The sequence below is a fragment of the Diceros bicornis genome, chromosome 6 (assembly GCF_020826845.1).
Source record: "Diceros bicornis minor isolate mBicDic1 chromosome 6, mDicBic1.mat.cur, whole genome shotgun sequence".
NCBI classification, from domain to species: domain Eukaryota; kingdom Metazoa; phylum Chordata; class Mammalia; order Perissodactyla; family Rhinocerotidae; genus Diceros; species Diceros bicornis.
This window is the reverse complement of record NC_080745.1, coordinates 76,053,264-76,069,391: the sequence shown is the minus strand read 5'-3', so window position 1 is coordinate 76,069,391 and position 16,128 is coordinate 76,053,264. Positions and strand designations below refer to the sequence as shown.

General features: G+C 36.5%; 1 protein-coding gene across 8 annotated transcripts in view; it reads right to left on the bottom strand.

Moving 5' to 3' along the window:
* Positions 1–16,128, bottom strand: part of VTI1A (vesicle transport through interaction with t-SNAREs 1A) — a 355,351-nt gene that overhangs the window by 322,865 nt on the left and 16,358 nt on the right. The gene's annotated exons all lie outside the window — the stretch shown is intronic.

Genomic DNA, 16,128 nt, shown 5'->3' with positions numbered 1-16,128 from the left:
GTTAATTCTCTCTCCCTCTCCCTCTAAAATCCCTATCAGTCATCATTCTAAATTAAATGGTTCTCAATCAGAGATAATTTTGCCTCAGAGGTGACATTTGGAATATCTGGAGACATTTTTTGATTGTCACAACTGGGGTAGGGTAGGGTAGTCTACTGGCATTTAGTGTGTAAAGGCCAGAGACGTTGCTAAACAAGGCACAGGACAGCTTCTCTACACCCCCAACAAAGAATTATCCAGCCCAAAATTTCAATAGTACTGAGGTTGAGAAACCTTGTTCTAGACCAAAGAGAAAGACTACCCATTACCACCGGTCTTCAGTTAAAAGAGAGATCATATCTTTTCTACCCCCAAAGGCAAGCATCCTTACTTTACCAAGTATCAATATCAAGAAAGAAATGCATTGGATCCCCTAAGTTTATGACGTGGAGTACAAAAATATAACCGGGTTAATATTCCTTGCTGTGTGGATTCGTCTGATTATTTGCATATGATAGATTTGCACACAAATCTCTATTTCCAGACACAAAGAAAGATTATTTCCTTAGAATCTACCTGAAGGAGTAATAATTAGCTAAAAAGATGTAAATTTCTGGGATCTTTATGGATTTTTGTTTTTAATTGGAGGACTGGAAAATTCTTTAGGCAAATTTGAACTTAATGACAACATCAGTTTGTACTTTGAGATATTTCTTAGTACTACCTAGATTCCAAAAAGACATTAAAAGTATCAGGATACAGCAGGAGCAAGCAGATTATTGTATGAGTCCCAACAAACTGGCACCGGAGGCAGTTGCTGCCGGCATCCTCACCCTTCTGGTATATACTGGTACCTTGCCTCCCTTTCTCTTACACTTTTATTTTCCTCTACTCCTACTTTCTTTTCTCTGCTATCTATGCCTCTTGTCACTTGCCAGTGACAGTTATTTAGCCCCAGACATAACAGAACTCGAAAGACAAAATGCCTTGATTTAGTGGCAAGGTTTCAATGATGCTCTCTGGGAGGTAAGAAAGAGAATCGTGGGTGTACTTTAATTTGCACTCTCTAGGCAGTATGCATACTTATATAAAAAGATTTTGCAGAGATACAGTAAAAGAGATCTCATTCTGAAAAACATTACCAAGAGCTTAAGAAATACAGCTGCTCATAATTTATCTACTAATATTAAAAAATATAGTTAGTATTTCTAATTTTGCTAGGTTTAAAATCATTCCTCTTCAGAGTGAAAGGTAAACTCTTAATACAAAGGGACTATTGTAAATGAATTTGGTCTTGGAAATTTCTTTCACAAAACGCCACAATATGGTATATTTTAAATATCAGTCTGAGCCACAGTGCCATCTATGGCTACATTCCATTTGAATTAGAAAGCATAATTTTGCTACTTTGACAGTCTCTGAAAAGACTAGGAAGATAGAAAGCCCTCTCAGATACAAAATGCACTGACAAAAATCTCACCCCAAATCTGTATTTCCAGACACATGGAAAGATTACTTCCTTAGGATCTATCTGAGGGAGTAATAATCAGCTAAAAAGACATAAATTTGTGAATCTTGTGATGAAAACATTTTGAAATTACATACTTACATAAGGATAATCTCTCTGACTGCAGAGTCTATAGTAAAATAATATACTCATAAACCAAGGCTCTTCAATCAATTCACTATGTTTAAAAAAAAAAGAGAAAATAACAATTATTTTACTTTAAGAAATAGATTTTAAAATAGCAATTAGGCCACAAGATAGTATCTTTTTCTATTCTGAGCCTTTTTTGACTACAGTTCAGAAATAGTTTAAAAGTTATTTCATAATTAAAAACTCTAAATACCATTTGATATGATGATCATAAGACTGAAATTGATATCATAAGCTATGGGTTATGTTAAGTTAGAAATTTTCCAACCTGGCCACAAAAGGAACTTCAATTTTCCCCCTAAACAAGAGACAAGAAATCCTCTAGTAATTCTGCTATCAAGTTGTAAGTTATTTTCCCCACACCAGTGCACAGCTATCATCATTTGGAACCAAGTAGATTTTCTCTTTCTTTCTGTTCCAAATTTACTCGGCTTACTGCCAAGAGAAAATACAGACACAGGGGAGGCGAAGAGCAATTCCGTTAAGATCAATGAAGATGTTGGCCATAACAGAATCCTATTTATCCATCACATCCGTACTTCTTTTTCTCTGATTAGAGATTACTAGCAATTTCTTGACAATTCTTGTACAAAATTAAGTTACAATCAGTCTTGCAAGACTTCACAGGGGGAAGAAAAAAATATATATATATAGTTTTTCCTACTATGTAAATCCAGAAACAACATATATATAACTTTTATAACTATATTTCCATTCTTATAAGGGACTTAATATACTTGTTTCCAAAGCAGGTAAAAGTACATATTTATAAAGAAAAATTCACATGAAGACGTGCTATTGGCACTGATTTAGGGTAAGGTCAAAGGCACAGTCTATTTAGTAGTATGAAATTAAAGGCGGACGGTTTTGTTTTGTTCTAAGCTCAAGTGAAAATTTAAAATATTCATTTTGCCACCTTGGGAGAAAAATTATTCATGCTATGGCTTCTCTGTTGTCCCCAAATAAAGGTTATCATAGTAACTAACTTTAAACCAAAATGAAATTAATTTTTAAAGTAATTTGATATAAAAGAAATGTGGGTAATTGTCACTATAAGATGCTAGATTTTGCCAACTTAAAAAAAATGTATTTAAAATAATAGCATTGAGGATTTGACAGAAAAAAATGAAAATAAGTTAAATGGCACTGCAACTCATATGAAAGAAAGAGCTTCATTGTTTTAAATGCTTCATTAAATATGAAGCCACCACATTATCCAGCACGTGCAATCTTTCAATTGCTTCTAATCACAAACGAGATAAAGGCCGAGTTCCTCAACCTAACCAACGAGGCTTTGCCAAGCTCTCAAGCTCATCAAGCTCTGATGCCCAAGTCGTACCCCACACCAATTAAATCACATTGCCTGGAGTGGGCGCTGGGCATGAAGACTTTTCAAAGACCCCCCTGGTGATTCTAATGTGTAGCAAAGTTTGGGAACAAAGACTGTAGCCCCATATTTTCCACCTGAAGCAGTAGCAAACACTCTAGGCCTCCCCTTCCCCGCTTCCACGATACTACCAGCCCCCCTTTGTTTATGTTATTTCAACCTGAATAGACCCTGCTTCTCTCCAATTCCTCCTCATCCTTCTGGTCTCAGTTTGGTATTACCTCCTAGTGGGTGCCTTCCCTCACAACCCCCACTTCATTCACACACAGACACCTGGCTTGGAGGCCCCTCCCTGAAAGTATGCCCTTTCACATACTATCCCATCAGAGCCTCCATAATTTTACTGACCACAGCATTATAATTATTAAGACTATGAGCACCTTGAAAATATGTCTTACTCCTCTTTTGATCCCTTACACAATGTTTCATGCATAATAGGTACTAAATATATGTAAGTTGTTTATAGTAATCCATACCCAAACAACAACTGCTGAAAACCACCAAAGTTAAAACTAACTTTGATGGAGTGAATAGAAAGAATAACAGCTTCAAAGTTCTCCTCCTCAGCTTCCTCATTTGTTTTTTAGTTTGAAATTATTTTAATATTACTTGTTTTACTAATGAGAACTTGATTTAAATCATTTTAGCTTCTACCATATTATTTCTAGCTGCATGTTACATTGCCATTACGTTACATTTGGGAATATGCTCAACCAAATTCTCAGTACATGATGATACTTGGAACTTTTTAATTATAAAGCTATTTGGTTGTTTTCTTTAGGTATGCTAAAGTCAATTCTTTGTTGATATTAGCGACAATATTTAACAGATATTATAAGATCTTCCTCCCTCTCCTTCTCAATACTGGTATGTTAGGCCAGTGACATAACAATGCAAAATTGGTGAATTCAAATAGTCTCTGGGAAATGTCAGTTATTAGAAATTAGGGAAGAAATGGGAAGAAAATCCAAAGTAAATAATTCAATGTGTATTTTGAAGGCTGGATGAACAACTCAGTACAAATATAACTCTAATTAGTAATATGATACATACAGTAAAATGATATAAAATAATATATACTATTCTAATTCTTCTACCTTTAATTCTGACTCTACTACACAAGGTCAAGGAGAAACCTTGCTTGCATAGATTTATTTCTAAGACGCTTTCACAAAATGAAATGTGCTAGAATATACAAGCAATCCAATTTAGAAGGTCGTATCTGAGAATAAGATGGGAGAGTTCATCTTTCAATCCTTTGTGTAAACTGAGTGAGGCTCCCGAAGCACTGAGAATGAAAGTTTACAGTTTTAGGATCTTAAAGGAATCTTCTGACTCTGAGATACTTTAACCTCTAAACTCTTTCATTATACGATTACTACTTGTGCACAGCAAAGTCACTGACTGAAAGTCAGTGCAGTTCTCAAAGTATTTCCACATTTATTGTCTTATTTGACCCTCATATTCCCCCATTAGGTAGGCGGAACTGATATGATGATCCAAGTTTGCAGATACAGAGACTGAAGCGCAGAATGAACACACCACGGCTGAGGTCTCAGGTCTGCAGTCCCCGAGCTTGTCTCACTATTTCACACTTCCTCTCTTGGCTACGGCATGGTCTATGACTAAATTTAGCTGGCATACAATATTAGAAAAATATGGGATGGACCACTTCTAACAAATGTCTAACAATATATACATAATAATTTTGAAGTGTAAATAAAGTTTCCAAATATGGGCCCTAGACCAGAGGGCATTTGAAATGGATAGCACTGAACCATGTTCTTTTAAAAAAGTAGAAAAAGAAAAATGTTAAGTTCATTAAAACTAAAAAGAATATAAATCTGCAAGATTCTAACCATGGAGATAGTTTTCTCCTTTCTAAGCTTTACTTTAAAAATCACATATGTCCATAAATAAAACCCTCGTCTTAATTCAGTTGAAATTTATTTGTAGACTAGATTTATATAAAAAGATCAAAATAAGAAAACAATGAAACAAAAAATGTCAGTCATTCAATACGCAAAGGTGCAACGTTCCATTATGAAAGTCAAAGGGTGTCCAGTAAAAAGTTCAGAAGAGATTAACAAAGGGCATCCTTGCTTTAAAGTACAGAATACATGTTTAAGAAACTCATTTCAGTTCTATAATTGGACATTTCACACCAAGGCCAATGCCATGCAATGTGACTTTCCAAACCATAAAATCTGACACTCTCTCTCCATTTTAAGACCGCAATTACAGGTCAAATTCTTCATAACCAGTAACACAAATCTCCATTTTTTCACAGTAGATTTCCAAGTCCAAGACAGTGTAACTTGTTTTAAACAATATTTAACAGAACCAAATGGAGAATGAGAAAATTTGGACATTACCTTAGAAGCTTCTGTGATGGAGACTGACCTATAGTAGCTTTTGTGAATTTGCAAACACATAAGGAGCCTCAAGAACTAATAAAGTGCACCCAGGATGGAATCACGTTTCTTGATGTTTCCCAATGTAAGCACACTCAAGCATTTCAGAGGCATTTCTAGCAAAGGCGTTGTATCCGTGATTTGATGAACTTTTTAAAAGAAGGGCCAAAAGAGCAATTTGATTCCACGTTTGTTATTTGTTTTTACTCTTAAATACGATTTTTCCATTTTGGGGAATGAAAGGACACAAAGTTAAACAAAACAACGTAAGCAAAAAATGAGACTATCTGTTCGCATGGTCCATTTCCTAGTAGGCTTCCAAGGACTTGAAATGAAGAGAAAAGTCTCCGGAGAAATCTTTTCTAGCCCCATTTTAACTTCTTGTACAGGAAAGCTTAAAATAGTTGACATAGCAAAATTCTTCAACCATTATTACACAGTTTAAAAACCTTCACCCTAGAGATCAGATCTGGCTCAGTCTTCATCACAAGCGACTAAAGGCTCCTAAAAGCTATATGCTAAGTCAAAAGTGCCTAATCTGTTTTAAGTTTTGTTCTGAACCTCACAAATGTGGAACTAGATAAAAGACAATAAGAATGGCATAAAAAGCAAGTGAGGATTCATGAAAAAAGAAATGAGAAGTAAAAGTCAGAGCCATGGTGTGTCATTTCCACTTGCTAACTGACTTCAGTGTAGCAAAGCGGAAATTTGACATGCTTTATTGGAATAGTTTTGTAACCCTAGGGCTTAAGTATGAAATCTCTAGTTCAGTCAGTGGGATAAAATAATGCAATTGTGAGTTTTGAGATCCCTAGGAAGTAAGCTTTAAGAGGGCAATGAACACGTGGGCATCAGTTCTGTATGGAGCCTCGGCCTCACCTTCAGCTGCTCTGGCAACATCACTACCACGGCATCACTGTCTCCACCTTAAGGTTGGGCATTTACCAGGAGAGTGACTGGCAAGCACTTTGATGAAAGGCATTTCACTTAAAAATCAATTAGCTACTTTTCTTTCCAAGGAATAGTATACCACACATGAAAAATGAGCATGACTCACAGGCAAAACCAAGGAAAAAAGGCTTGTCTTTTAAACTACATAGTACTTTTCCTAGGGAAATTCAACAGGGGTTCCACAAATCTTGATAACACAGTCTCTGACCATATATTTACAGACTATCAGACTATTTTTGGCTATGGGACAGTTTATAAGCAACCAGTAAAAAGTTTACTATTTATGAGCAAACAATTTAACATTAAAATAGAACTGGCTTTTTGACGATGACAATTAGCTTCTTCATGTTCCAAACAGTAAATAACATTTTCCCATTAATTTTTAAACCAATGTGGCTTTAACTTAAAATAAACTGTACATCAAAAGAACGGAAAATAAACAGCCAGGAACACAATTTGACGAATTGGATTTATTTAGTTTATTTATCTAAACAGGGACCATTGGATCTCTTTAATAGGCTGACAGTTGCACTGGGCTGGTTAATAAAACATTCAACAGTGTCTTCAGCCAATATAGAAATGTAAATCCCATCAGAAATATTTTATTCATGAGGCAGTAATTTCAGTTACTACCAAGCTCCTTTTTTAAAAAATGGCACTGCAAATAAACAGTGCCATCTAGTGACTAACAATGAAGCCAAATTTGTCACAGGTTATAATTAATCTTTCAAAATTTTACCTTTTTTTATCTTTCCTCTTTACTTCTTAGGTAAGATCAAAGTGGCAAGGCAAAACAAATAAACAACAGAAAAGTCAATAATAATTTGTTAAGTCATTTAAGAAGGATTATAAGAAGAGACAACTACATTAAAACCAATAAGATTCGTATTTTTTTTCCTTTTTAAAGCAATTTAACACTGTCCCTGGAAATATACACTTCATCTACTTAGAAAACTCAAACCATAGAAATACCATGAAGTTGTAACAAAAATTTGCTCCTTCTGCCATAAAGTGGCACTGTGACTTTAATTCCAATGATGATAAAAAAAATTATAAGTAGGTAGGAAAAAATATTCCAATAAAACTGCAAAATCCAACCAGAGATCTGACACCAAATTTTAAAAAAATTTACACACACAGGAATATGTGAGTGCACACACACAGTGTATCAATATCAGTACACACTTCAACTTTGCCAATGACTACAGTGGACATGGAAGTCATTTTTGAAGGTCATAAAGCCCTACAGGAGCTAAAGGCAATGGTCTACAGCCCAAAGCAGTCATCATAAACACAGTTACACTGGAAGAAAGTGTCAGAGCTTCCAAAGTGAAGAAAATCTATTAAGGCCAACCTCAAATTCAGTGCATAAGACCAAGGACAAAATATTTAACACACACTACTGTTACATTCAAGTACACATGGTGGGGAGAAGGGTCAAGAACATGAACCTTTTATAGCGTCTTGGATTAGGAGACCAGAGTGACACACAAGCACAGATCAGCTCCCAAGAGGCATCACTACAGCTGAAAACAGATTTTTGGTCTCTTCCCTTTCTGGTGGGTCTATTTCCTGTGTCAGCCTTTGAAGTGACTGAAGGCTGTGTGAGTAGAAGATTTATCAAGGCCAAAGCCTGGAATGAGAATCCTACGAACAAAGAAGGCCAATTGCATGATGATTTTCTAATCATTTTACCTAGTGCGGCCTTAGGAATCACCGTCTTAAGGAAATAACTACAAACGAGGAAAATCATGTATGTGCACTTAAATACAGTATCATTTTCTCCCTTGAAGGTCATAGTCATATCCAGATAACTAAACTATTCTTCAGTTTCTGATTAAGAAATATTGAAAATGTAAAACGAGTTTAGTTTAGAGCAGATATTGAGGGCCATGCATATGTGCTATCTTACCAACATTAATAGATCTTCCACGGAAGAGTATCTTAGAAAAAGAAAACTCAGTTGTATTTAATTCTAGAGTTGTAAAATCCCCATAATGACAGATAATAACAGTATCTTTCCATATAACTGTAGATTAAATGAGTAATGCATATAAAGTACTTAGCCCTGGTCTATCTATAATTTTTATTTCTTAAATCACATTCTAACATAGACAAGATACAGAGAAAGAACAACAAAAATGACCTGATGAGTCACAATAAAAATGTAATTCCAAGGACTATTTTAATAAGAGCTATAATATTGTTGATACCCTCTGATTTGGTACTCTTCCTTCTAAGAAATGACCCTGATGACATCATCCTGTTCTAATATGTTCACTGCAGCACAATTAATGATGGAGGGAATAAATGGAAATATATTAGGATTCAACAAAAGATGAGGTAACATCACTGGTCGAAATATTATGCACCCATTAAAATGGTCAAGAATTTATGGAAATGGAAAAAAACCAATGTTAGAATGTTGTGTTTAAAAAAAGTGGAAAACTGTGGATTGAGTAACTTCATTATGATGTAAAATAAAACAATAAATTATGCAAGGGAGAGAGGAAGGGAAGATTGGAAGGAAACAAATCAAAATGTAAAATGTGGATCTTTTGGGTAATAGGGCTAAGCTGATTTTTTTTCTTCTTTCTACTCTTCTTTATTTTCAGAATATTCTATAATGAGTAGGTATTATTTTTACAGAGAATCAGTCAACAAACATAATTTTTTTAAATGGCAAGCATATTTATTAAGTGCACATAGTGGAGGAAAATTTCTTTTCTGGGATGGTTTGTCCAGTCTGGCTTTCTTATTTCTTTTTAGAATGCACTTATGTTCCTGCAAGAAGGATAAGCTGATGCTATAATTGCAACATATGACCACTGACACTACTCAAATCTCTAAAACATGCCTTCATGGTTTTCTACAGTTTCCACAGAATAGAAGTAAAATATCCCAGGAGGTCATAAGAAGCGAAAAGATAAAATGTAAACAGAAGCATCAAGTTCTTGACCTTTCAACAAGAATCCAAATTTAAAGGAGTTCATCTGTCTCATTTGCACTTCTTTAGCCTATCTTAGACTTAAAAAAAAAAAAAAAACAGAATACGGCTGGCTCCTGGCTTCGCTCATAAACCTGGATACTCAAGTTGTCCATTCACCTGTGAAAAGCGAGAGTGCAGGTAGTCACAGTAAAAGCTTCAAGCTGTTCCACAACATCCTTTGAACCCTGACCTAAGGGACCAGCTCCGATAGTCTGTAGGTAGTTGGGTTTCTAGGACCATTCAGCCTCACTGCTGAGACTGTCAATAGAAGTGCCATTCTCTGATGTAGACAGCTCTGCACTAGCAGCTGGTCTAACAATCACATCACATAGCCTGCCAAACAGGAAAAGGACAGCATTCGGGCACCACTGACCTAGGATAGAAGTGAACTTGAGACGGGCTAAAAAGCTCTACTTCTAACATTCATCACAATCTAATCCTCCACCCCCAATCCTGTATGTGCGTGTACTTCTTAAAGGACGTTCACCTTTGTTACAAGAAAAAAGAAATATGCAACTATGCAAATCAACCACAAGATGGCGTGAGCACAACAGTACAATATCAGATGTAAAAGGCATTCACCACCACCTCTTCATAGCTTTTGGAACCTTATCTTGGTACGTCACTTACTTGTTCCTTTCTTTTTCTACTTACTGGGACTTAGTAAAGCATTTTATACAACATTAGGGTTTTTTTGTTTTTGTTTGTACAAGTTTAGAGTTTTTTTGTTTGATTTTATTTTCTTAAGAAGCAAACAATAATCTTGAAAAATCCTCAACTACATTTTCCCTCCTTTTAGCTGGTTCATTTTCCTGGAATATCCTGACATGACCATGCTCAAGCTAACCTCACACCAATACTGAAGGAAGAACTTACAAAAACAGCTTAAATACATGAATTCTAATTTTTTCTAAAGTTGCTCTCAAATACAATAAGAGACTATTAAATCAATTTTTATGGAAATGTGAGATTGGGGGTAGGGGATTGCAAAGGATCCTGGAGAGAACATTGGAATATGTGTTCAGGTTATCTGATTCTGGTCCTGGCTCTAAACAGTGGTGCGACTTTAAGGTAAATCATTTGGTCTCCCAGGTCCTCCATTTCCTCCTCTAAACAATAGGGTGACTGGATTTTAACTTCTCTGGACCTAATAGTCCAAGTTACTCTGAGACTATAAGAAGTGAAAAATGAACAATATGAGGCTATAAGAGGCCAAAAGTCAAGAAGAATGGAATTAGGCAAGTGAGCAGAATCATCAGGAATAGCAACAGTATAAAAGGCAACATAAAGATGACCTCTGCCTCCCCATACCTTCCCACAATTATGAATACAAATTAAAACCCAAATTTTAAAATCTTTTAAGTAGGTATTTATTCAGTTACAAATTAAATTCTATGATAGGTCATTGTAAACAGTAGAGTATTATTTTTTCATTCTCAGATGTATACAATTATCTGCTAAGGATTAATAAACATTAAAACTACATTGAACTTTCATGCCAGTCATGACAGAGTAATTGGTACAAGACTAACCCTTCTGCTCTAAAGAACTATAAAAATTGACAAAATATATGAAGCAATTGTTTTAAAAAATGGACAACAGGCAGCACAGGACTGCAATCCCTTGGAGAAGAGAAACACTAGAATGAGCCCTTATAATCTCCACTGCTCTCAGCCTCTAGGTACTTTCCAGATTGCAGCACGTGGGGGTGGAGCCCCAGTGGAGCACAGGATCACTGAGCTTAGGACGCAGACATTGGAGTTTGGGACTGCTGAGATGGGTGAAATTTAGAGAAGGGAGGCACCAAGAGAAAGAGCTCTGAAATCTATAAAGAGGTCTCTTGAAGTCTTTGGCTGGGAATGAACTTGCATATTCAGAGGGCAAGATCCCATGAGGTCCTGGAGAGAACAGGTATTGGAGAGCTATGGATGGAATGGAGATTCTGGAGGTCACCCAAAGCAGGGGGACAGAATTCTGACCAAACAGAGGACAGAGCATTCACTGAATGCTCCAGTCATTCAAATGGAACCCAAGAAAGGCCACACCTCAAAAGCTGGACTATGCTAGACACGCCTTAACAAGGCTTAACAATAAGCTTTGAAAGGATCAGTCTGATCTGTTAGTAAATTATCTGCTTGCCCAAATAAAGCTCAACATTCTCGAAAACATGCATTGTCAACAAAGGTGATGTCATATCCATGGAGGTAAAAATTGGTTCTTGGGAGGTTGAAGAATCTTAGATATTACAAAAATGTGGCCCTCCAAAGGGCCATAGTACATGAACATATGTACAGACATACAGTATATCTGTGGTATTAAAATTTTATGGGGGGGGGGAGGCCGGCCCCGTGGCTTAGTGGTTAAGTACGCGCGTTCCGCTACTGGCAGCCCAGGGTTCGGATCCCAGGTGCACACGGACGCACCACTTCTCCAGCCATGCTGAGGCCACATCCCACATACAGCAACTAGAAGGATGTGCAACTATGACCAATACAACTATCTACTGGGGCTTTGGGGGAAAAAAAGAGGAGGATTGGCAATGGATGTTAGCTCAGAGCCAGTCTTCCTCAGCAAAAAGAGGAGGATTAGCACGGATGTTAGCTCAGGGCTGAACTTCCTCACACACACAAAAAATTTATGGGGTGTGGGGCCAGCCCAGGGGCATAGTGATTAAGTTCGTGCACTCCGCTTTGGTGGCCTGGGGTTTGCAGGTTTAGATCCTGGGCGCAGACCTACACGCTGCTCATCAAGCCATGCTATGCTGGTATCCCACATACAAAATAGAGGAAGATGGGCACAGAAGTTAGCTCAGGGCCAATCTTCCTCAGCAAAAAGAGGATTGGCTGGATGTTAGCTCAGAGCCAGTCTTTCTCACACACACACACAAAAATTTAACGGGGGGAAGGGGCAATTGGGAAAAAAATGTCTAAAAAGATTCCTTACAGGGATGATAATAAAAAAAAGGTTGAGATGCACTGCTCTAGAGGAAACCAACAAAATCTAGACTGTTAACAATGTATGATCCACAACATGAAGCATATGATAATAAAATTACTAGTCATGTGAAGAAGCAATGGAACAGAATAGAAATCTTAGAAGTTGACCTGGATTTTATTCAGCAGGCAATGAGGGCTCTGTAAGATTCTGTGGCTGTTCCACAAAACAGTGTGACATATTCAGATCAGTGTATTAGAAAGATAATTCTGGAGTGGTGCGGAGGGTGTTCTGAGTGGGAGAAAAATAGAAGGAGGAAAGGCACTACAAACATCCAGACTGAGAAACACGAAGGCTTCCAGTAGCGGAGATGAAAGCAGGAGACAGTTAAGTGGCAGGATTGTTAATTCTCAGTGACCAACTGGATGTGCAAAGTGATGGAGAGAGAAAAATTAAAGATAACTCTGAAGTGACTAGTACTTGTCAAATTTAAGTGTTCATGTTTAAGGGACTCTGGGGTAGAAGTGTCCAGGAAGTAGTAAGAAGTATGAATCTAGAGCTATAGAGAGGTCTGGGTTAGAAATGCAGGTTAGTAGAGATGTGGTCACTGAAGCCACAGGAGTGGATGACAACACACGGTGTAAGACAGTGGAGTAAGCGGAAAAGAAGACTGAAGAATCCAGGTATCTAAGCGACAGGCAGAGGAGGAGGAGGGGCCAAGAAAAGAAAGCAAGTGGACAACGGGGTCAAAGAGAAAAGGATTGAGTTGTCCTCTGTCTTTCCCCATTGGCATAAATCTTGCCCCAAAGTCTTGATACTACAAGCGGAATAGAGAGCTGCTTCATTTGCAATAAACGTAGAGAGATGAAGGACCGTCTCTGCTATTTTTCTCTTGGGAGTCAATATTTCTAGATATGGCATACTATGATAAGAAAGTTATCAAATATCTTCAAGAAGATATTCTTCATTCCTTTAAAAAAACAAAAGAATTAAATATAAAAGAAAAGAAGAATCAAAAGGGAGTTAAGTCAATATTTTCTACATTCTATTCAAATACTCACGTGATATGGTATGGTAAAGTGGAAAAAGCTACAAAACAGCAGTCAAAGAACCACTCACTTCTCAAAGCCCTTCAATGGTTTCTCATCAACCCAGAGTAAAGGTCAAGGTCTTTACCATGCCTACGATGCCCTCATAGATCCTTCTTCTGCCTCCCTCTGTAACCACAGGCACCTCTCTTCCTCTCTCACTCAAGCCAGAGAAAACCCCTGTAGCAAAAATAGCTACAACCACCTTGCTATTCACTCCTATCTATTTACTCACTTTATTTTCATTTATAGCATTTATCACTACCTGAAATTGTGATACATATGTATGTATTTGTTTCTTGTCTTCCCCATTAGAATTTAAATTCCATGAGAACAAGAACTTTATCTATCTTAATCACGGCTTTTTTTCCGGGACCTACAACAGTATCAGATACATTTTAGGGCTGAAGAAAGACTTGTTGAATGAAATCCATAATCAGTCTAAGCATCTTGGTTCTATAATGTGTAAGATGGTAAAATAGCAATGCACATCTGCTCTGTCTGCTCTTCGTACAATGAAATGAAATAATGTACGTTACAGCACTTTATAAGCTGTGAGTCACTACACAATAGAAGGCGGTGGTGGTGTTGGTGAAGGATGTCTCTTGACACGGTGGAAGCAAGCTGTGATGGCAAATGTACACACAAACACATGAATTCTTAATGATCACCTGGAGAATAAATGTTTAGTTCACAGTTGCTTGTTCCATTTTTCTTTATAATAGAAAATATACCTGAGAAATACTTATCCAAGTATACAATATCCAAATACCTAAAAGACTCTACCCAGAACTATACTCTTCAGGAAATAAAAAAGACTAAAGATTGGGTTAGCTGACTTAAAAGCCACAGAAGCAATTTAATTTCTGAAAAAAAATTTAAGAAGAAAAATATTAAAACTAAATTCAATGTTACAGGCTGAATTGTGTCTCCTCCAATTCATATGTTGAAGTCATAACCGTTAGTACCTCAGAATGTGACTGTCTTTGGAGATAGGGTCCTTAAAGAGTTAACTGAGTTAAAATGAAGTCATTAGAGTGGGCCTTAATCCACCATGACTGGTTTCCTTATAAGAAGATGACATCAGAACACAGACACACACAGAGGGAAGACCATGTGAAGACACTTGGAGAAGATGGCCATCCTCAAGTCAAGGAGAGAGGCCTCATAAGAAACAAACCCTGCTGACACCTTGATCTCAGACTTCCAGTCTCCAGAACTCTGAGAAAATAAATTATCACCTCGTCTGTGATACTTTGTTATGACAGTCCTAGAAAACTAATACACTTGGTTGTTTTAGAAACGAAGAGAAAAATCTTTGGAGAAGAGTTTCATAAAGATGGGGTAAGCAAACTAAAATAATTCTTATCAATATTTTCTTTTACTTTCATCATTTATATTGAAATGTTAACTTTAATTAGAATTGTCTAAGTATAAATCTGAGTTGTCAAATTCTTAAATCAATCCAAATTTTTTACAATATCTCATATTCTTGCTGAGACTCTACCCTTCACAAAGCAGTTAAAGAAGGTTGTATCTAGCACAGAAACACGGAAGCTAGATGGTTACATTTCTTTTCTGAATTTAGGCCCAAAATAGATCCCAATTTTTTTTTTTAATTAATAGGAACACAATTTAAAAAGCAATTGCATTGGAGTCACTGATGTAGCCCATCTCAACTTCACAGGAAAATATCCATTAAAATATAAAATAAACACACATAACTGCAAATCACCCTATTTCCAGATTCTAGGTGGAATTTCTACTAGGTCCAGGACCATCTGCCTTGTAATGGAAAAGTATATTGTGGTCTAGGAGTTGCAGCCTCCAAAAGTAAAACAGCTAAGGCAGGAACAGGAAGATCCTCATAAATTCTTGACTTTCTTTATGAATCTGGACCCCAGGGTCAGAAATACAGTTGATTTACATGCCAACACATGACTCCTGTCACCCATAGATAAAGTTCAGATATTTCCTCATCTGTATCTTTTTTTTAATTTTAATTTTTAATTGTGATAAAATACATATAACATAAAATTTACCATCCTAACCATTTTTAAGTGTACAGTTAAATAGTGTTAAATACATTCACACCATTGAGCAACCCATCTCTAAAACTTTTCACCTTGCAAAACTGAAACTCTATACCTATTAAACAGTAACTGCCCATTTCCCCCTCTCTCTAGCCCCTGGCAACCACTATTCTACTTTCTGCCTTTATAAATTTAACTACTCTATGTACCTCATATAAATGGAATCATATAGTATTTGTCTTTTGTGACTGGCTTATTTCACTTGACATAATGGATGAACTCAAGGTTCATCCATATCATAGCATATGTCAGAACTACCTTCATTTTTAATGCTGAATAATATTTCATTGTATGCATGCATCACATTTTGTTTATCCATTCATCTGTCAATGGACACTTGGGATGCTTCCGTCTTTTGGTATTGCGAATAATGCTGCTATGAACATGGGTATACAAATATCTCTGAGTCCTTGCTTTCAATTCTTTTGGATCTATACCCAGAAGTGGAATTGCTTAGCTCTATCTTTTCCTCTCCTATTACTTTCTAATTACTATCAATCTTAACATTATATATTTACATTTACATTCTTAAATTTCCTAGAAAGTGGGTAGAGTTGAAAGTCAGATATACAGGAAGAGAAAGCTGAATATTCTCACGGGGCAATTCACATAAAGGATCACTCATATAAATTATTC